Source organism: Dendrobates tinctorius, unplaced genomic scaffold, assembly GCF_039654945.1.
Source record: "Dendrobates tinctorius isolate UK_male_01 unplaced genomic scaffold, ASM3965494v1 ptg000022l, whole genome shotgun sequence".
Lineage (NCBI taxonomy): Eukaryota > Metazoa > Chordata > Amphibia > Anura > Dendrobatidae > Dendrobates > Dendrobates tinctorius.
Window position 1 is genome coordinate 35,033,673 of NW_027361690.1, and position 23,175 is coordinate 35,056,847.

A 23,175-nucleotide genomic window follows, 5' to 3' on the forward strand; every position below is an offset into this window, starting at 1 on the left:
AGCTCCTCCGCCGCCGCATACACCCTCGCGATTGCGGGCGGAAACCAGTTTAGTGCAGCAGCAGAAGAACACAAAACAAACCAGCCTTAATGCAGATAACAATATGTCTGGAAAGGGACCACCCTAACATCAACAAAAATGCATATTAGTTAAAAGAGCCAATTGGCTATCAGAGTGGGTGCTGTGTCCCCCAATGAGCTTCTCGGAGAAAAGGATTTTACGGCGAGTTCTCACAAAATCCATGTTTCTCCTTCGTCTCATTGGGGGACACAGGTACTGTGGAACGTCCTAAGGCAGTCCCTGAGTGGGATGCTGACTCACCGATCCAAGCTACATGCACCTCCTGTCTAAAGGTACGCCACCGCTGCTTGGAGAATCCTTCTTCCCAGGCTCGCATCGGACGAAGCCTGAGTATGGACATTGTAATGTTTAGTAAACGTGTGCAGGCTGGACCAGGTTGCTGCTTTGCACACCTGCTCCGCCGAAGCCTGGTGCCGAAGCGCCCAAGAGGCACCCACTGCCCGAGTAGTGTGCTCTGATCCCTGCTGGAACCGGCGCACCCCTGGTGCGGTAGGCTTCCTGAATAGTTAGACGGATCCACCTGGCTATGGTCGATTTCGAGGCTGCGAGTCCCTTCCTGCTCCCCTCGGGTAGCACGAACAGCGTGTCCGTCTGGCGAAAGGGTGCCGTCCGCGACACGTACCTCCTGAGTGCTCTCACCAGGTCCAATGTGTGAAGAACCTTTTCCACACGGTGTACTGACGCTGGACAAAGCGAGGGCAAGACAATATCCTCATTAATGTGGAATGAGGAAACGACCTTCGGCAGAAAGGGGGGATCTGGTCTGAGAACCACCTTATCCTTGTAGAAGGTGAGAAACGGTGCTTGACAGGATAGGGCCGCCAACTTCCAGAGTCGCCTAATGGAAGGAAAGGTACGACAAGGAAATGTCTTGAAGAGGTTCGAATGGAGCTTCCTGGAGCACACTCAGGACCAGGTTATGGTCCCAGGGGTCCAGGGGCGCCCTATAGGGAGGTACCAAGTGGGAGACTCCCTGGATGAACGTCCTGACCTGCTTATTGGTAGCGATTTTCCGCTGGAAGAGGATGGACAAGGCCGATATCTGTCTCCTAAGGGAGCTCGGGGCCAACCCTGAGTCTAAGCCCGACTGGAGAAAAGCCAAGATGTTGGGGATAGAAAATGTCAGTGGAGAAAAACGGCGATCGACACCAACCAAAACAGACCTTCCAGGTGTGATGGTAAATTTTCGCCGAGGTAGGCTTCCGGGCGCTAACCATTGTAGCGACCATCTCACGCTCAAACCCCGCCTGGGTCAGAATCCAAGATTCAACGGCCATGCTGTCAAACAAAAGGCCCCTGAGTTCGGGTGGAAGATCGGTCCCTAGGCCAGTAGGTCTGGGTGCTCTGGCAGTCGCAATGGGACGTCGGCGAGCAGCTGTACTAGATCTGCGTACCATGCCCGACGGAGCCAGTCTGGGGCCAGCAGAATCGCTGGAACCCCTTCTGTTTTGATCTTCTTGATGACCCTCGGAAGTAGTGGAGGCGGGGGGAACAAGTATGGAAGGCGAAACTGGTTCCATGACAGAAAGACTTTCTCAAAAACATGAATATACCAAAAAAGAGTCCAGAATGAAAAAGACTCAAATTTATTAAATAGCACAAAAGGGGATAACAGAACAAATGGACACAATTAATTACCATAAATTAATATCACAAGGAGATGGATACAGGGTGGACAGGGTGCAATACTGGGGGAGGTACATTGATGATATTTTGTGTATCTGGCTGGGTTCGATAGACGAGCTTCATACTTTTATGAATCATCTGAATAAAAATGATTTAAATCTACAACTGACGTATAAAGCAGGAAGATCCAATATTGAATTTTTGGATATTATTTTTCAAGTTGATGACGCTGGTTTTGTTTACTCAGATTTGTTTCGTAAGCCGACTTCAACAAACAGTCTTCTACATTTTTCTTCGTCACATCAACAGAGTCTTATACGTGGTATACATGTGGGACAATTTCTACGTATGCGACGCATCTGCTCAAAAGAAGAATTGTTTGAAAAACAAAGTATAGATCTGAGCCGTAGATTTAAAGAAAGAGGATACCCGTCTACATGTATTCAAAAAGGATATTGGCGTGCTAAGAAAACGGAACGCCTTGAAACACTTCATAAACGAAAAATCGAGAAACAACCTTCAGACAAGGTACGCTATATCCAAACTTTCAACTGCAAATGGCGTGAGATTAATAGTATCCTGACGAAACATTGGCAAGTTTTGCAATTGGATCCAGTTCTTACGCAATACTTACCTTCCAGGCCGTCCATTACATATAGAAGATCCAGGAATTTTCGAGATATGCTTGAACACAGCCGTTAAAAGAAAAAGGAGATTAATGTTTTTGGATCAAGAGGCCCCCAATGGGGCTGTCGCCCATGTGGATCTTGTGTAGCCTGTTCCAATATTGAAAGGTGTGTAGATTTCTCAAATGCTGATGGGAATAAGATTTTTAAAATACTGCATCATATTACCTGTACCACTACTGCAGTGATTTATTGTGCGAGCTGTCCATGTAATTTGAAATATGTGGGTTTGACGTCTAGAGAGTTCAGACGCAGGGTTAGAGAGCATGTTTTGGATATTAGAGCAGCACAAAACATTTCGGATTTGGATTTTTTAAAAACCCTGCCCAGGCACTTTAAACTATTCCATCAATGTAATGAATCGTTGCTGAAAGTTCGAGGAATTGATCATGTGATGTTGAGTGCTAGGGGGGGGGGTGACATTAAAAAACGTCTTGCACAAATAGAATCCAAATGGATTTTCAGATTGGATACTGCTGCACCTAAGGGTCTTAATGAGCAGTTATCTTTTAATGCATTTTTATAATGAATTTTATTAATTTATTCTTTCTATTCTGTTTTTGTCTCTTCTTCTTTTGTTTTTGCTTTTAGTTGGAATCCGGTCCTGGGAAACATTTCTATCCATGATGTACCCATATTTACAGCACTTTATAAACTATGTAATATGCAAATTGCCTCTTCAGAGAGAAAGAGGACTTTTACTCTACAGCGCCACCTATTGGTAGTAGCGATCCTACAAGTCACAATCACCCCTTTAACGAGTCTTGTAATATGACTTAGGATAAAGCCAAGTCAGAATCTCAATTTGCAGACACGGTGTTTCGGGCTATTGGCCCTCGTCAGTGCAAAGTATGAGATCTGATTTGGCTAGGTGAGAGGCTCTGGACTGAGGTCTAAGGGGTAAGGTTTCTCCTTGTGGAGAGTGACATACCAGCTCTGGCTTGTCAAGGTAAGAAGGCTTATTCGCCGTGCAATGCTCCTCTGGGAAATTTAATATGCAAATTGCCTCTAAAGAGAGAAAGAGGACTTTTACTCTACAGCGCCACCTATTGGTAGTAGCGATCCTACAAGTCACAATCAACCCTTTAACGAGTCTTGTAATATATAAACTATGTAATACATAATATGTCTTTTTAATATTTGTATATTTTTATATACTGTATATATTTATTATTTATATGTATTCACTTTCACTCGAGCGCACGTGTGTTTCACCTTTTTAATTGTGTTCTTTATATATATTTCTTTTTACATATCTCTATTGTATAATCACTTTATGGTCATCTTTAGATAGATTCTTATTCCATTTTAGTTTATATAGTGCAATATATCTATTATTAAGATTGATGCTGTATATATATTGTTATTATACTTTGTCTGGTGTATGTAATGGTCATCTGTGCCTCTCCCCTCTTGGGTACTTCTAGTGTACCGTACTGCAGGCGCTCTCATTATTGAGTCTATTGTATTTGTTAATGAGGCACTATTAGTTTTATTATGGGAAGAAACATTGTTCTTTCTTTTTGTGTTTATTCCTGCTTATGTCATCGGTATGCTCCCATCTGTTTGCGTTTCACCACCGAGCGCTTAGTTTATGACGTGCCATATGATGCTGCAGGGGAGGAGATCTACACTATGTGCTCTCCATTCTGGAGCGTTCCGCCCCCGGCCGCGTTATTTCCGGTGGAGACCTGCTATTATGTGTGTCTCTCCGCGCTTCTGGTCCCTATGATGGCGGTGTGCGTTCCAGTCTGGAACGCATTTAGACATCCTGTCATTCTTTGTGTTTATTATGTCCTCCATGTGCTTCCGGTTTCTGCAATAGCAGCGGCCTGCATTGTAACACTGAAGCCCTGAACACTTATGATTTTCTTCATTTTATGTATGTTGGATACACATAGGATTAATTAGGGTGTCGTTTATTTATTTCTGGGGTCTGATGGTGGTTATTCACACTGGGTTTATCACCTATTACTTAGGAACTGATGTTTCCATTGGATGGGGTTACATATAAATACTTCCCCATTTCACTTACACCTCACTCCTTGAAAAAGCCACGGTAGGCGAAACGTACGTTGGAGGGAGCCTTAGGCTGGTTTCACACTTGCGTTTTTTTGGGCTGCTTTTCAGCGCAAAAAAATGTATGCGTTTTTTCCCCTATACTTTAGCATGGGTGCGCATATGTGCGCATACATTTGCGCACGTACGCGTTTGTATGCGCATGCGTTTTTTTGCAGTGTGCGCTCGGGCGCACAAAATGCATCCTGTTGCATTTTTTGTGCGTCCGACTTGTCCCAAAAAAACGCATGCGCACGCAATGCGTTTTTTTTTTTTTACAGCAAAACACCCATTAAAGTCTATGGGTGCGCACGTATGCACAAAAAAAGCATGCTTTTTTTAAAAAAAATGCACCAAAACCCGCAAAAAAAAACGCACACAAACGCATGATGCGTTTTTTTCATGCGTTTGTGTGTGCAAAAAACGTGCAGCAAAAAAACGCAAGTGTGAAAGTAGCCTTACTTTAGACACACTGTGCCATCTATCACGGGTATCTATGTTTTGGTATTTGTTTGCACTTTATAATTGATTTTATTTTAAGTATTTATATACTATGCACTTTATTATATTCATATGAATACTCTGTTATCATGGCCAATGTGTTTAATATGTATCCATCTCCTTGTGATATTAATTTAAGGTAATTAATTGTGTCCATTTGTTCTATTATCCCTTTTGTGCTATTTAATAAATTTATTTCAGTCTTTTTCATTCTGGACTCTTTTTTGGTATATTCATGTTTTTGAGAAGGTCTTTATGTCTATAATGAATATCCATTTACGCTTTAGTAATTATTAGTGATATTTCACTGCGCTGTGTGGTTCCATGACAGAGCCAACGCATCCACGGTGATCGCTCGCGGGTCCGAGACCGAGCGACGAACATGGGCACCTTGGCGTTCACCCTGGAGGCCATCAGATCCACATCCGGTGTTCCCCACCGTTGGCAAATCTTCTGGAAGAACTTGGGGTACAGAGACCATTCCCCGGAAGAGACCCTGCCGGCTGAGGAAGTCCGTCGCCCAATTTTCTACGCCCGGTATGTGGACCGCCGAAATTACCGAATGGTTCCTCTCGGCCCAGTGAAGCACGTGTCCCACCTCATGCATGGTTGCCCTGCTGCGAGTGCCCCCTTGATGATTTACGTAAGCCACCGCACTGGCGTTGTCCAATTGAATCCAGGCGAGACGTCCTGCTAGAAGGTGCTGAAAATGTTGCAGCGCCAGCCAGACCACTCGTATTTCCAACAAGTTGATCAGGAGGCATGCCTCCTGTTGCGACCATTGCCCCCGAGTCGTGTGGTGGCGAAAAACTACTCCCCAGCCGAGGAGGCTCGCGTCAGTTGTGACCACCAGCCGCTGATCTGGGGGAAAGGGTTTACCCTGAAGAAGGGAGGAACTGATCGTCCACCACTGTAGTGACTGTCTGACCTGAGAGGACAACCGGCACCGACGATCGAGCGTGAACGGGTTCTTGTCCCAAGATGACAAGAGGGCGTGCTGCGGGGGGCGAAGATGAAATTGAGCAAACGGAATTGCTTCCATTGCCGCCACCATCTTCCCTAGTACCCTCATCCCAAACCGAATGGTGTGAGGGACTGGTTGTAGAAGCTTCCGGACTCCTTGCCGGAGCGCTAGAGCCTTGTCCTGAGGGAGAATTACCAACCCTCGGGAGGTGTCGAAAATCATCCCTAAAATAGAAATCCTCTGGGCTGGGACAAGGGATGATTTTTTTCCTGTTGACCAACCACCCTAAGCGGGAGAGGGGATCCAGCGTGATGCTGACGTTCTCCTCGCATGCCCAAGAGTGCGAGAGTGTAAGATGGCCAAGACAACCGCCATTACCTTTGTGAACACTCTGGGGGCGGTGGCTAGCCCAAAGGGCAGTGCTACAAACTGGAAATGTCAGCCAATGATGGTGAAATGTAGAAACCTCTGATGCGGAGGAAAATTGGGGACGTGTAGGTAGGCATCCTGGACGTCGATAGAGGCCAAGTATTCCCCTTGTTCCATGGCTGATATAACTGAACGGAGAAATTCCATTCGGAAATGTTTGATCCTGATGAACTTGTTCAGGAGCTTTAGGTCCAGAACCAGCCTGACTGTCCCGTCCTTTTTGGGGACCGCGAACAGATTGGGATAAAAACCCTGAGCTTTCTCGTCCTCTGGTACGGGAATAATGACTCCGTTGTGCTGGAGTGACTCGACGGCTCCTAGCAACGCCTTTGCCCAGGCCTCCACTTTGGGAAGCTGGGAAAGAAAGAATCGTTTTGGAGGATACCTGACAAACTCTATCTTGTACCCCGAGGACACCAGTTCCGTCACCCATGAGTCGCGTGCTACCGTGACCCAGACGTGGCGAAACCAGAGCAGGCGGCCGCCTACTCTGCTGATGTCGGCTAAAAAGTGCTCCAAGTCATTTAGCTGAGGCTCTCTGGGACCTGGTTCCCCTCGACCTGGGCTGGCGAGCACGCATCCTGCCCAAGGGGTTGGCTCTATACGAGACCTGTCGATCCCTATCCTGGTTGGAGCGAGCTGGAGAGGCGGAACTGGCCGCTGCCGTCCACCCGGGGTTGTGAAATGCCCGAAACCGTGCCTGAGGCTGGCGAAACGGCGGTTTGACCCTCTGTTGCGGGAGGAAACTGCTTTTTCCCCCTGTAGCATCGGCGATGAGCTGGTCTAACTTTTGCCCGAATAGACGGCCACCTTGATAAGGCAGTGAAGTCAAGGACTTCTTGGAAGTTGAATCGGCCCGCCACATCCTTAACCATAGGGCCCTCCTAATGGAAATTGCGTTTGCGACCGCAAGTGCAGCGCAATTGGCCGCATCCAAGGAAGCAATGATTAAGTAATCACCAGCCATAGCGATCTGACTCGCGATCTCTGATACCTCCGTAGGTAGGTCCCTATGCTGCAGGGCCTTGTTCAATGATTCTGACAATGACATCATGGCCTTGGCTACCCATGTTGCCGCGAACGAGGGAGAGAGTGCTGATCCTGATGCTTCATATACCGAGCGAGCCAAGCTCTCTATGAGCCGATCAGTGGGGTCCTTAATGGAAGAACCACTAGGTACGGACAACAGGGTTTTAGAGGCCAAGTGTGACACTAGTGGATCCACCACTGGGGATTCCGCCCATTTCTTACAGAGCTCTGGGGCAAACGGATATCTTGCTTCGAGCGTCTTCTGGCCCGAGAAACGCCTATCCGGCCGTTCCCTGTGACGCTGCACTAGGTCCTCAAACACTGGGTGAGTGCAAAATACTCTATGCGGTCGTTTAGCCCGCTTTAAGGATACCTTATGACCTGAGGCTAGAGAGACGTCATCCTCAATCCCCAAAGTCTGATTGACAGCTTCGATGAGGCTGTCAACTGTTTCCCGACACCCTGGGGTATCTAGGTCCAGGGGTTCGTCTGCGTCATAATCTGAACTCTGCCTGCTCTCGACTGTTGGTGAAGGAGAGCGAGACGCCGAACTCACGGATGCCGAGGCACTGGATGGGCCAGGAGACACCGTATGGGTTCTTGTCCTTTGCGCCTGCCTGGAGTGAGAGCGGCCCCTGAAGGCCGGAGGCTCTTGTGAGGTGGATGACCACTCCCAGACAGGCGAGCCACTATCTTTGACCCTAACTGGGGCGTGAAGGGACTCGATCGCCTTTGTGAGCGATGCCATAGATTGTGATAGTGATAGGGCCCATTCCGGAGGATCTGGACCACTGGGCTCGGTCACAGGGGAGGGCTCCTGGGCGCGTTCGGAGTCGCAGGCTTCGCATAATTTGTTGCTATGCGCCCGTGGAAACATGGCCCGACAGGAGATGCATGCAGCGTATAGGAACATGTGCGTCTTCCCCTTCCCGGCCATACTGTCTGCCAGGCTTTAATACTGTCCTGCTGGAGGGTGAGGGGGGAGGAGGGCACCCCTGATTATACGTAGCGTGGCCTCTAGGGTCGGGGTCGCACTTACCCCGGTCCTGTGTCCCAAACGTGTTATTGCCGCGTGCTGCTCCTCTCTGCGTTGCGCGTACCCTGGAGTGAAGCCGGGGGCTCAATTTACTTGGCACCCGCCCAGGTCACGGAGGGCGGGCTGCCGGAAATGACGTTGCAACGGGAGGGCGGAACTTCCGCCCGCGGCCTAACACCGGCCGAAGCCGCGGGCTGGATTTCCTTAGCGTCCGCCCGCCACAGGGCCCTCCCAGGCCATCCCATGCGTGACGACCTTGCCGATCAGGTAGAGGGAAGGGGGGGTGATATCCAGGACGGTGCAGGCACCCTAGCTCAGTCCTCCTTTCAAGGATGAGGAGAGGGACCGTCCTCCGCCTTGCAGCACCGCCGTCTAGCGTTGGTGGAGCAGTGGGGGCCGCACAGACTAGTCTTGTGCCTCTGTACAGCCCATGGTTTCAATACCTAGGGGTGGACAGGGCTAAGTCCTGCATCATGTCCCACGTCGCGGAAGAGGATACGTTGAGGGACACATGCTCGCCCGTGGATGGGTTGGAGAAATTGGACCTTTTCAATAGGATCCGTTGCCCCTGTCTTATCTTTATAGAGAGGAAAAAAAAAAAAAAGTCTGGGGAAAACGGCCCAGATATGTCCCACGGTGCGGGAGAGGGTACGTGGAGACGATACTCAACACGTGCTCGCCCGTTGATGGTTTGGGGAGATCGGACCCTTTCAATAGGGTCCGTCGCCCCTGTCTCATCTTCATAGAAAAAAAAAAAAAAAGAGTTAAAAAGAAAAAAGTCTGGAGCAAACCAGACGGGTGCGCCTCCAAAAGACACTAAGCATAAAACTGGTTTCCGCCCGCAATCGGGGCGAGGGTGTATGTGGCGGAGGAGGAGCTAACCTTTTTTTGTTCACTTAGTGTCAGCCTCCAGGTGGCAGTAGCATACACCCACAGTACCTGTGTCCCCCAATGAGATGAAGGAGAAAATGTTTAAAGAGGATCAGTTGCCATATTTTACAATACAAACTGCATACATTATTATTGTACTTAGTCTGATAATCCATGCCAGAATGCATCATACCTACTAGTGATGAGCGAATGTGCTTGGCTAAGGTGTTATTCGAGCATGCTCGTGTGCAGAGTGTGTTCGACGTGCTCGAATAATATGTTCAAGTCCCCACGGCTGCATGTCTCACGGCTGTTCAACAGCCGCAACACATGCAGGGATTGCATGTTTGTTATAAAACAGGAAATTAAATATGCGAATATCCTCTTCAGAGAGGCAGAGGACTAGAAATCTAGTGCCATCTAATGTATATAACAATCCTAAAAGTAAAAAAAAAAAAAGTCAATATCGACCGCTAATGAGCTTTGACACATGACGTAGGCTGAAAAGGCAAATCAGATTATCCAATTGCAGACACATGATTCGGGGTATCTGCCACTCACCAGTGCAAGAAAAACGACACATATGTCTGCAAATGGAGTGTCTGGTTTGGCTTCTTATCCTACATCATGCGTCAAAGCACTTTAAGAGGTCGATATTGACTTTTAGGATTGCTACACCAACAGATGGCATTAGGGTTTTAGTCCTCCGATTCTCTTAAAGGGAATCTGTCACCCTTTTTTTGGCCTTTCAGCTGCCGGCATAGACATCGGGGGCTTATCTACAGCATTCTGTAATGCTGTAGATAAGCCCCCGATGTAATCTGAAAGAGAAGAAAAACACGTTATATTATACTCACCGAGGTGGGCGGTCCGGTCCGATGGGTGTTGCGGTCTGATCCGGCGCCTCCCTTCTTCATGCAATGACGTCCTATTCTCCCGTCCTGCAATGGCTCTGGCGCATTGCTCTGCCCTGTTAAGGGCAGAGTAGAGTCCTGCAGTGCGCAGGCGTCGGGAGAGGTCTGGCGCCTGCGCACTGCACAATTCTGCTCTGCCTTCAACAGGGCAGAGCAATGCGCCTGCTCCGGAGCCATTACAGGACATCATCGCATGAAGAAGGGAGGCGCCGGACCAGACCGCAACACCCATCGGACCGGACCGCCCACCTCTGTGAGTATAATATAACGTGTTTTTCTTCTCTTTCATGTTACATTGGGGGCTTATCTACAGCATTACAGAATGCTGTAGATAAGCCCGCGATGTCTATGCCGGCAGCCAATAGGGCAAAAAAAGGGTGACAGATTCCCTTTAATAAGATACAAGTGGGTAAGGAAAGTATTCTGACGACTTTAAATTTTTCACTCTTTGTTTCATTGCAGCCATTTGGTAAATTGAAAAAGTTCATTTTTTTCTCATTAATGTACACTCTACACCCCATCTTGCCTGAAAAAAAAAACAGAAATGTAGAACCTTTTGCAAATTTATTAAAAAAGAAAAATGGAAATATCACATGGTCATAAGTAGTGTTGAGCATTCCGATACCGCAAGTATCGGGTATCGGCCGATATCAGCGGTATCGGAATTCCGATACTTAATTCCGATACTTTTTTCATATCGGATTCCGGGATCGGAATCGGAATAGGAAGTTCCCATCATGCTATGAGCCTGCTTGCTTTGATTAAGCCAATGGGAATCCTCCGAAGTGTGGGCACATCCTGTTAGGCATGTAGGCATGTTAACTATTGGCATGGCTGTGATTGGCTGCCGAAATGATGTCATGATGCACTATAAAAGCCACCGCAGCCGCCATTTCTGGTCACTCTGCTGTGAATTCAGTTAGGGACAGGCTGCTGTAGAAGACTGTGAGGGACAGTTAGAAATAGCGATTCTAAAAACAATATTGTGCTTTATCCAGGCTACATAAACCACCACTGTAGCTTGCTTTTCCCTAGCAGCGCTGTTTTCACAGCTGTCTGCAAGGGCTGTGTGAGTGCAGCTCACGCTGTGGAGTGGGTCCTGCAGCCACGTCAGGCTGTAGGCCACCCAGTGTGATCACTGCTGCCTCATACATCTTTTATTTTTTGAGCTGCATTTTTTAAATAATTTCAATCTAGTGTGCTTCCATCCGTATCCATATACGTTGGTTGCAAACACTAGTAGTAGACAGCGGAGCCTTTCTGCAGCCTTTCAGTGCTAGTGTCCACTTTGCTGCACTGTTCACGGCTGTCTGAGAGGTCTCTGACTGTGTGTGAGTGCAGCTCATGCTGAGTAGTGTGTCCTGCAGCTACGTCTGGCTGTAGGACGCTCAGCGTGCGTCACTGCCTCACACATATTTTTATTTGAGTGCAGCTCATTTTTTCTTCTATTAGTGTGCATCCATCCGTCTCCATCTACGGTGGTTGCAAACACTATATAGGAGTACACAGCGGAGCCTTTCTGCAGCCTGTCAGTGCCAGTGCCCACTTAGCTGCACTGTTGACGGCTGTCTGAGAGGTCTCTGACTGTGTGTGAGTGCAGCTCACGCTGAGTAGAGTGTCCTGCAGCTACGTCTGGTTGTAGGACGCTCAACGTGCGTCACTGCCTCACACATATTTGTCTCTGAGTGCAGCTCATTTTTTCTTCTCCTATTAGTGTGCATCCATCCGTATCCATCAACATTGGTTGGTTGCAAACACTATATAGGAGTAGATAGAGGAGCCTTTTTTTCTGGCTTGTGCCCTGCCGGCGCAGCCAGATTAGTATTACCCAATTTTTTTGGAGCCTCATCTTTTGCATTGTAGGTTACCTGCCTGCATTGTAATAGCTCCAAAAAGTTGGTGATACTATCAGTTTCAATTCTTTGTTCTCATACTTTGAGTTTGTTTCAAACAAAGAAACCACATAAAAAGTTCACCAAACACTACATTTTGAACTTGTGTAGGCCACATCAGCTCCTATTAAAGTCTAGTCCACACACACACACTTCATAAAATTAGTGTTTCTTGTACCTGTAACCAGCTGTTCAGGAATAAGCACACTAAGGCCCCCCTTTGTCCTTTTTTGCCTATCTTAAGCAGTCTTGCAAGATGAAGAAGGCAGGGAGTAAGGCGCGGGGGCGTGGGCGTGGGCGTGGAGTTTCAGCAGGGAGAGGACGTGGGGATTCTGCAGGGAGAGGACGTGGGGATTCTACAGGTAGAGGACGTGGGGATTCTGGGCCTGCTGCGGGCACCAGTGGATCAGCATCCCCCAGTTTTAGCAGGCAACAGTCCTTTATGCGCAGCTTTGTAGGACCTCAACGTACCCCACTGCTGCGGGAGGAACAAATTGAAGCCGTTGTCGGATGGATGGCAGCTAACGCATCGACTTCAATTACTTCCGCATCCTCTCAGGGTCAGAGCACCGAAGAGCAACCATCTGTCTCTTCACCACCTGCCAAAGTGCCCAGGCAGTCAGAGAGACATGGACAGGAGCCATCACAATCTCTACTTCTGTTCTCGGAATCTGTTGGCTTGGAAAGAGGGGGCCAGCCAAGCAGCATTCCTGAATGTGAAGAAGAGGGAGTATGCAGTGATGCGCAACTTCTTTGTCCCTCTGAATCTGAAGAGGCGAGTGGGCCAGTGCCTATGGTCAGCACACCTCAGTACGCATCAGATGATGACGAGACTCAGTTGCCACTTTCTGGTGCGTACGGTGCTGGCGAGACAACCCCGGAGAAGCAGCTGTTTGAAGAGGGGAGGGAAGATGATGAGGTCCTTGACCCATCATGGCGTGAGCAACAGGAAGGTGGTGGGAGCAGCTCGGAGGAAGAGATTCCCCTACCGGCCAAAACAGGAGGCAGAGGGAGGGGGAAGACTTGGTTGCCTGTACCCTCCACTTCGGCACCCGTTAGGAGCATTCCTCCTTCCAAAGGCAAACCGGGCGCTCACAAGAGTTGCAGTGCGTGGTCCTTTTTTGACACAGTTGCAGATGACATTTGCTTTGTCAAATGCAAGCTGTGTCATCAGAGAGTCAAAAGAGGGAGAAATGTCAGCAACCTCAATACCACAAATATGTGGAAACATGTGCGCACCAAGCACGAGTTGGAGTTGCATAGACACCCTCAAGACGTAGGCCAACGTACAGCACCACCTACCACCTCTTCAGTTCGTGTTGGGCCCTCTTCCTCCAGCTCACACACTGCTGGTTCGGCTTCCTCACAGGATCGCCAAGGAAGAACCTCTGCCACTGTTGTCCGGAGACCCTGTCAGATTCCACCCATAACAGCACGTTCCCATCCATCACAGCCATCGGTAGCACAGGCATGGGATAAAAGGCGCCCTTACTCGGCAAACCATCCCCGAGCACAGTCTCTGAATGCTGGCATTGCCAAACTTCTGGCAGTTGAAATGCTGTCATTCAGGCTGGTGGACACTGACACCTTCCGGGACTTAATGGCATTGGCAGTCCCCCAATACAACGTGCCCAGCCGCTTTTATTTCAGCAGGCGAGCCGTCCCTGCCCTGCAGAAACATGTTGAGGGCAAAATAAAACATGCGCTACTAAACGCCGTTAGTAGCAAGGTCCACCTGACCACCGATGCGTGGACCAGTAACCATGGACAGGGACGATACCTTTCCCTCACTGCCCACTGGGTCAATGTTGTGGAGCCGGGTACGGATCTGGAGAGTGGCGCTGTACGTGTTCTTCCAACGCCACGGATTGCAGGACTCCAGTCTGTACACATAGACTCCTCCTCCTACTCAAGTTCCTCAGAAACAGCAGAGCAGGAGCCTGTTACGACCGATATGAGCACAGCCGTGGCCAAACGTCAACAGGCTGTACTCAAATTAATTTCTTTGGGGAATCGAAGCCACACAGCGCAGGAGCTCTGGAATGCTATCAAGCTGGAGAGCGATGTGTGGTTTGGGCCAGCGAATCTCCAGCCGGGCTTGGTAGTGTGTGACAATGGCCGAAATCTGGTGGCAGCTCTTGGCCTAGGCAACCTCACACACATCCCATGTCTGGCACATGTTCTTAACTTGGTCGTGCAGAGCTTTCTGAGGGACTATCCGGATCTTGATGCACTGTTGCACAAGGTCCGCATAGAGTGCGCTCACTTGCGACGTTCCAGCACGGCAAGATCGCGCCTCGCTGCTCTGCAGCGACGATTTGGCCTTCCAGAACATCGCATCATATGTGACCTACCCACCCGGTGGAATTCAACGTTACATATGTTGGAGCGGTTGTGTGAGCAGCAGGCAGCAGTCATGGAGTACCAGCTGCATCAGGCGCAAACAAGTCGCACTGTGCGCCGTTCACACTTCAGCACCATTGAGTGGGCCTCTATGAAGGACATCTGCCTCGTTTTGCGTGCCTTCGATGAATCCACGCGGATGGCGAGTGCAGATGATGCACTAGTCAGCATGACTGTCCCCCTTATCTGCCTGCTTCAACAAACACTGCAAGCACTAAGGGATGAGGTTTCAGAAGAGGTGGAGGATGAGGAGTCCCAAATGCCATCTGCTTCTGGACAGTCTGCGCTACGTGTTTCCTCACAAAGGCCTAGGCAGGGGACACTTTGTGAGGAGGATGAGGAGGAGTCGATGGAGGAGGAAGACATCTCTCCAGAGGAGGGAGGTACACAAACCTCTACTCAGTATGTACAGCGAGGGTGGGGTGATGCAGAGCAGGTCGAGGTCACGCCTCAAACAGGGGACAGCGGTTCTTTGGCAGTTGGGAGTCTGCAGCACATGGTTGATTTCATGCTGCAGTGCCTGAGAAACGACCGCCGCATCGCCCACATTCTCGTCTCGGCTGATTATTGGGTGTACACCCTCCTAGATCCTCGCTACCGGGACAGCGTACAAAGGCTCATACCAACGTTGAACCGGGAGCGTAAAATGCGGGAGTACGAAGAGTCACTGGTGCAGTCCATAATGTTTTCCATTCCACCCGACAGCATTGTTGCAAGTGCTTTACAAAGCAGCTCTGTGCGTCGAGGCAGTGGAGGAAACTCTGCACAAAGAGGGAGCAGAGGCAGTGCCGCAGCACAAGGCAAGACCACTATGGCCCAAATGTGGCAAAGTTTTGTGTGTCCACCACAATTGTCTACACCATCAGCGACGCCTCGAGTCAGCAGGAGGCAACGCTTCCGTCAGATGGTGTCAGACTACATGTCTTGCCCTGTCGCTGTACTCCCAGATGGCTCTTCCCCCTTCAAGTTTTGGGTCTCTAAGCTGGATACATGGCCAGAGCTTAGCCAGTATGCATTGGAGGTGCTGGCTTGCCCTGCTGCCAGTGTATTATCGGAACGTGTCTTTAGTGCCGCAGGTGGTGTACTAACAGACCGTCGCACGCGACTATCTTCCGATAATGTTGACCGGCTGACTTTTCTGAAAATGAACAAGGCCTGGATCTCCAAAGACTTTGCCATTCCTCTTACAGACTAAATTAGTGGTTGGCAACTGTATCCAGGTCTGCTGGTGTGTTCATTTTTCTACCACCTGAACTATAATCCCTGTGCTTCAACACAGCCAGTTGTCGCTCAGATGTGTCGTCTGCACAGAGAAACACACTAGCTCCTGTGTTACTGGGGTTCAGTAATGCCAGCTGATCCCCTGCTGTGTGGACGGCAGAGTCACCAGCTCCATCAACATTCAAACCACTACTGATTTTTAACCGTGCCCAACTTAGGTCTCTGGCTCCACTGTCTCTACTATTTCCCCTGACCTCCAACCCCGCCATCTACATCTCTGAAGTGGCGTCAGCACAATCTACACTTGTTCCTGTGTTCCTGTGGCTCAGTCCCATCAGTTTATCCCCTGATGTGTGTCCGGCAAGGTCTCCTGCTCTGTCCACATTCCCATAACCAGTAGTGGGAATGAGGACAGAGCTGGCGAACTTGCCGGACAAACATCAGGGGATCAACTGATGGGACTGAGCACCAGTAACACAGGAACAAGTGTAGATTGTGCTGACGCCACTTCAGAGATGTAGCTGGCGGGGTTGGAGGCCAGGGTAAATAGTAGAGACAGTGGAGCCAGAGGCCTAAGTGGAGCATGGTTAGAATCAGTAGTAGTCCACAACCTCCATAAAAACCGCTGCCCATTGGCCTCTGCATGCGGCATGCGTAATCCTGGGCACCAACAGCGTCAGTTGGTGTTCAGAAGTGTCGTCTCCACAGAGCCAAACACATTCGTTCAAGTGTTAGTGGGGTTCAGCACTGCCAGCTGTTCCCCTGCTGTGGAGATGGCAAGTCTCCTGCTGCCTTCACCTGCCCAAATCCAGTAGGCCCCAGCCTGCTCCTCGCCTAATCCTGGGCTCCAACAGCGTCAGTTGGTGTTCAGAAGTGTCGTCTCCACAGAGCCAAACACATTCGTTCAAGTGTTAGTGGGGTTCAGCACTGCCAGCTGTTCCCCTGCTGTGGAGATGGCAAGTCTCCTGCTGCATTCACCTGCCAAAATCCAGTAGGCCCCAGCCTGCTCCTCGCCTAATCCTGGGCTCCAACAGCGTCAGTTGGTGTTCAGAAGTGTCGTCTCCACAGAACCAAACACATTCGTTCAAGTGTTAGTGGGGTTCAGCACTGCCAGCTGTTCCCCTGCTGTGGAGATGGCAAGTCTCCTGCTGCCTTCACCTGCCAAAATCCAGTAGGCCCCAGCCTGCTCCTCGCCTAATCCTGGGCTCCAACAGCGTCAGTTGGTGTTCAGAAGTGTCGTCTCCACAGAGCCAAACACATTCGTTCAAGTGTTAGTGGGGTTCAGCACTGCCAGCTGTTCCCCTGCTGTGGAGATGGCAAGTCTCCTGCTGCCTTCACCTGCCAAAATCCAGTAGGCCCCAGCCTGCTCCTCGCCTAATCCTGGGCTCCAACAGCGTCAGTTGGTGTTCAGAAGTGTCGTCTCCACAGAGCCAAACACATTCGTTCAAGTGTTAGTGGGGTTCAGCACTGCCAGCTGTTCCCCTGCTGTGGAGATGGCAAGTCTCCTGCTGCCTTCACCTGCCAAAATCCAGTAGGCCCCAGCCTGCTCCTCGCCTAATCCTGGGCTCCAACAGCGTCAGTTGGTGTTCAGAAGTGTCGTCTCCACAGAGCCAAACACATTCGTTCAAGTGTTAGTGGGGTTCAGCACTGCCAGCTGTTCCCCTGCTGTGGAGATGGCAAGTCTCCTGCTGCCTTCACCTGCCAAAATCCAGTAGGCCCCAGCCTGCTCCTCGCCTAATCCTGGGCTCCAACAGCGTCAGTTGGTGTTCAGAAGTGTCGTCTCCACAGAGCCAAACACATTCGTTCAAGTGTTAGTGGGGTTCAGCACTGCCAGCTGTTCCCCTGCTGTGGAGATGGCAAGTCTCCTGCTGCCTTCACCTGCCAAAATCCAGTAGGCCCCAGCCTGCTCCTCGCCTAATCCTGGGCTCCAACAGCGTCAGTTGGTGTTCAGAAGTGTCGTCTCCACAGAGCCAAACACATTCGTTCAAGTGTTAGTGGGGTTCAGCACTGCCAGCTGTTCCCCTGCTGTGGAGATGGCAAGTCTCCTGCTGCATTCACCTGCCAAAATCCAGTAGGCCCCAGCCTGCTCCTCGCCTAATCCTGGGCTCCAACAGCGTCAGTTGGTGTTCAGAAGTGTCGTCTCCACAGAACCAAACACATTCGTTCAAGTGTTAGTGGGGTTCAGCACTGCCAGCTGTTCCCCTGCTGTGGAGATGGCAAGTCTCCTGCTGCCTTCACCTGCCAAAATCCAGTAGGCCCCAGCCTGCTCCTCGCCTAATCCTGGGCTCCAACAGCGTCAGTTGGTGTTCAGAAGTGTCGTCTCCACAGAGCCAAACACATTCGTTCAAGTGTTAGTGGGGTTCAGCACTGCCAGCTGTTCCCCTGCTGTGGAGATGGCAAGTCTCCTGCTGCCTTCACCTGCCAAAATCCAGTAGGCCCCAGCCTGCTCCTCGCCTAATCCTGGGCTCCAACAGCGTCAGTTGGTGTTCAGAAGTGTCGTCTCCACAGAGCCAAACACATTCGTTCAAGTGTTAGTGGGGTTCAGCACTGCCAGCTGTTCCCCTGCTGTGGAGATGGCAAGTCTCCTGCTGCCTTCACCTGCCAAAATCCAGTAGGCCCCAGCCTGCTCCTCGCCTAATCCTGGGCTCCAACAGCGTCAGTTGGTGTTCAGAAGTGTCGTCTCCACAGAGCCAAACACATTCGTTCAAGTGTTAGTGGGGTTCAGCACTGCCAGCTGTTCCCCTGCTGTGGAGATGGCAAGTCTCCTGCTGCCTTCACCTGCCAAAATCCAGTAGGCCCCAGCCTGCTCCTCGCCTAATCCTGGGCTCCAACAGCGTCAGTTGGTGTTCAGAAGTGTCGTCTCCACAGAGCCAAACACATTCGTTCAAGTGTTAGTGGGGTTCAGCACTGCCAGCTGTTCCCCTGCTGTGGAGATGGCAAGTCTCCTGCTGCCTTCACCTGCCAAAATCCAGTAGGCCCCAGCCTGCTCCTCGCCTAATCCTGGGCTCCAACAGCGTCAGTTGGTGTTCAGAAGTGTCGTCTCCACAGAGCCAAACACATTCGTTCAAGTGTTAGTGGGGTTCAGCACTGCCAGCTGTTCCCCTGCTGTGGAGATGGCAAGTCTCCTGCTGCCTTCACCTGCCAAAATCCAGTAGGCCCCAGCCTGCTCCTCGCCTAATCCTGGGCTCCAACAGCGTCAGTTGGTGTTCAGAAGTGTCGTCTCCACAGAGCCAAACACATTCGTTCAAGTGTTAGTGGGGTTCAGCACTGCCAGCTGTTCCCCTGCTGTGGAGATGGCAAGTCTCCTGCTGCCTTCACCTGCCAAAATCCAGTAGGCCCCAGCCTGCTCCTCGCCTAATCCTGGGCTCCAACAGCGTCAGTTGGTGTTCAGAAGTGTCGTCTCCACAGAGCCAAACACGTTCGTTCAAGTGTTAGTGGGGTTCAGCACTGCCAGCTGTTCCCCTGCTGTGGAGATGGCAAGTCTCCTGCTGCATTCACCTGCCAAAATCCAGTAGGCCCCAGCCTGCTCCTCGCCTAATCCTGGGCTCCAACAGCGTCAGTTGGTGTTCAGAAGTGTCGTCTCCACAGAACCAAACACATTCGTTCAAGTGTTAGTGGGGTTCAGCACTGCCAGCTGTTCCCCTGCTGTGGAGATGGCAAGTCTCCTGCTGCCTTCACCTGCCAAAATCCAGTAGGCCCCAGCCTGCTCCTCGCCTAATCCTGGGCTCCAACAGCGTCAGTTGGTGTTCAGAAGTGTCGTCTCCACAGAGCCAAACACATTCGTTCAAGTGTTAGTGGGGTTCAGCACTGCCAGCTGTTCCCCTGCTGTGGAGATGGCAGTCTCTCCTGCTGTCTCCGCATTACAAAGACAGTAGGCCTCTGCCTACACCCTCCTATTTCCTGGGCTTCAACACAGCCAGTTGTAGTTCGGAAGTGCCGTCCACACGGAAAGAGATACTTGCTCCCGTGTCTCAGTGGGGTTCAGTAACGTCAGCTGATCCCCTGCTGTGTGGATGGCAGTCTCTCCTGCTGTAAACTCATTCAAAATACAGTAGGCCTCTGCCTACACCCTCCTATTTCCTGGGCTTCAACACAGCCAGTTGTAGTTCGGAAGTGCCGTCCACACGGAAAGAGACACTTGCTCCCGTGTCTCAGTGGGGTTCAGTAACGTCAGCTGATCCCCTGCTGTGTGGATGGCAGTCTCTTCTGCTGTCACCTCATTCAAAATTCAGTAGGCCTCTGCCTACACCCTCCTATTTCCTGGGCTTCAACACAGCCAGTTGTAGTTCGGAAGTGCCGTCCACACGGAAAGAGATACTTGCTCCCGTGTCTCAGTGGGGTTCAGTAACGTCAGCTGATCCCCTGCTGTGTGGATGGCAGTCTCTCCTGCTGTAAACTCATTCAAAATACAGTAGGCCTCTGCCTACACCCTCCTATTTCCTGGGCTTCAACACAGCCAGTTGTAGTTCGGAAGTGCCGTCCACACGGAAAGAGACACTTGCTCCCGTGTCTCAGTGGGGTTCAGTAACGTCAGCTGATCCCCTGCTGTGTGGATGGCAGTCTCTCCTGCTGTAAACTCATTCAAAATACAGTAGGCCTCTGCCTACACCCTCCTATTTCCTGGGCTTCAACACAGCCAGTTGTAGTTCGGAAGTGCCGTCCACACGGAAAGAGATACTTGCTCCCGTGTCTCAGTGGGGTTCAGTAACGTCAGCTGATCCCCTGCTGTGTGGATGGCAGTCTCTCCTGCTGTCACCTCATTCAAAATTCAGTAGGCCTCTGCCTACACCCTCCTATTTCCTGGGCTTCAACACAGCCAGTTGTAGTTCGGAAGTGCCGTCCACACGGAAAGAGATACTTGCTCCCGTGTCTCAGTGGGGTTCAGTAACGTCAGCTGATCCCCTGCTGTGTGGATGGCAGTCTCTCCTGCTGTAAACTCATTCAAAATACAGTAGGCCTCTGCCTACACCCTCCTATTTCCTGGGCTTCAACACAGCCAGTTGTAGTTCGGAAGTGCCGTCCACACGGAAAGAGACACTTGCTCCCGTGTCTCAGTGGGGTTCAGTAACGTCAGCTGATCCCCTGCTGTGTGGATGGCAGTCTCTCCTGCTGTCACCTCATTCAAAATTCAGTAGGCCTCTGCCTACACCCTCCTATTTCCTGGGCTTCAACACAGCCAGTTGTAGTTCGGAAGTGCCGTCCACACGGAAAGAGATACTTGCTCCCGTGTCTCAGTGGGGTTCAGTAACGTCAGCTGATCCCCTGCTGTGTGGATGGCAGTCTCTCCTGCTGTAAACTCATTCAAAATACAGTAGGCCTCTGCCTACACCCTCCTATTTCCTGGGCTTCAACACAGCCAGTTGTAGTTCGGAAGTGCCGTCCACACGGAAAGAGATACTTGCTCCCGTGTCTCAGTGGGGTTCAGTAACGTCAGCTGATCCCCTGCTTTGTGGATGGCAGTCTCTCCTGCTGTAAACTCATTCAAAATACAGTAGGCCTCTGCCTACACCCTCCTATTTCCTGGGCTTCAACACAGCCAGTTGTAGTTCGGAAGTGCCGTCCACACGGAAAGAGATACTTGCTCCCGTGTCTCAGTGGGGTTCAGTAATGTCAGCTGATCCCCTGCTGTGTGGATGGCAAAGTCTCCTGCTGCCTACACAGTCGTACCACTACTGATTTTTAACCGTGCTCCAATTAGGCCTGTGGCTCCACTGTCTCTCGTATTTCCCCTGTCCTCCAACCCTGCCAGTTACAGCTCCGAAGTGGCGTCTGCACAATCCACACTTGTTCCTGTGTTACAGGTGTTCAGTCCGATCAGTTAATCCCCTGATGTGTGTCCGGCAATGTCGCCTGCTCTGTCCACATTCCCATTATCGGAATGTGGACAGAGCAGGCGACATTGCCGGACACACATCAGGGGATTAACTGACCGGACTGAACACCTGTAACACAGGAACAAGTGTGGATTGTGCAGACGCCACTTCGGAGCTGTAACTGGCGGGGTTGGAGGACAGGGGAAATACGAAAATCAGTGAATCCACAGGCCTAAGTGGAGCTTGGTTCAAATTAGTAGTCTACAACCGATCTTAAAATTTCTTCAATGCAGCCTAAGCCTGCTCCGTGCTTGTCCCTGGGCTTCAACACAGCCAGTTGTTGCTCGGAAGTGCCGTCTTCACAGAGTAAAACACTAGCTCCTGTGTTTGTGGGGTTCAGTAACGTCAGCTGTTCCCCTGCTGTTTTGATGGCAATCTGTCCTGCTGCCTCCCAATTGACAGCACATCAGGCCTCAGCCTGCTAAGTGCTTGTCCTGGGCTCCAACATCGCCAGTTGCTGCTCATAACTGACTTTGGCACGGGTACTCCCTCCTGCCCAGCTTGGTTCCAGCCCTGCCTGCTGTTTCCGGGAAGTGTCAATGTCAGTTTGCCACCCCAAGTTGCCATGTCGTGTTGCGGTTGGGTTAGCCGAGGCTAGGGTGCCAGCAGTTTAGGTGCTTCCTATGTGGACTGCGGGTTCTGGTAAGAAAGGTTTGTTCCATAGTGCCAGTAGGACAAGCACCCCCTGTAGGACTGTGTGATTCGGTAACTGCGGCCAGCTTGCGGCATGCCAACTTTGCTTTTCAGGGGTAACTTCTGATACCCCTCCGGGTTCCAGCACCGTCAGCTGGTTCTCATCAGAGCCTTTGGCCTAGGTGCCTCCATCTCGGTATCCGAGTTCCAGCAACGTCTGCTGGTCCTTGGTAGTGCTTTGTAGCACAGGTACCTCCTGCTTAGTAACCGGGTTCCAGCACCGTCAGCTGGTCCTCGGTTGTGCCATTGGCTCTTATTCCTTCTGCTGCCCCTCCGGGTGCCAGCACTGTCAGCTGGTCCTCGCTATTTCCATTTGCTCTTGCAGCTTATGCTACCCCTCCGGGTTCCAGCACCGTCAGCTGGTTCTCGTCAGAGCCTTTGGCCTAGGTGCCTCCATCTCGGTATCCGAGTTCCGGCAACGTCTGCTGGTCCTTGGTAGTGCTTTGTAGCACAGGTACCTCCTGCTTAGTAACCGGGTTCCAGCACCGTCAGCTGGTCCTCGGTTGTGCCATTGGCTCTTATTCCTTCTGCTGCCCCTCCGGGTGCCAGCACTGTCAGCTGGTCCTCGCTATTTCCATTTGCTCTTGCAGCTTATGCTACCCCTCCGGGTTCCAGCACCGTCAGCTGGTTCTCGTCAGAGCGTTTGGCCTAGGTGCCTCCATCTCGGTATCCGAGTTCCGGCAACGTCTGCTGGTCCTTGGTAGTGCTTTGTAGCACAGGTACCTCCTGCTTAGTAACCGGGTTCCAGCACCGTCAGCTGGTCCTCGGTAGTGCCATTGGCTCTTGTTCCTTCTGCTGCCCCTCCGGGTGCCAGTACCGTCAGCTGGTTCAAGAGGACAAAGAACAGGAAGACAACCACCAAGATGCAGAACAACAAGAGAGAGAAGACAAAGAAGCAT

The 23,175-nt window shown here is 50.8% G+C and overlaps 1 protein-coding gene across 1 annotated transcript in view; it reads right to left on the reverse strand.

The window, feature by feature from the left end:
- IQGAP1 (IQ motif containing GTPase activating protein 1) overlaps nucleotides 1–23,175 on the reverse strand; it is a 245,247-nt gene that overhangs the window by 8,776 nt on the left and 213,296 nt on the right. The gene's annotated exons all lie outside the window — the stretch shown is intronic.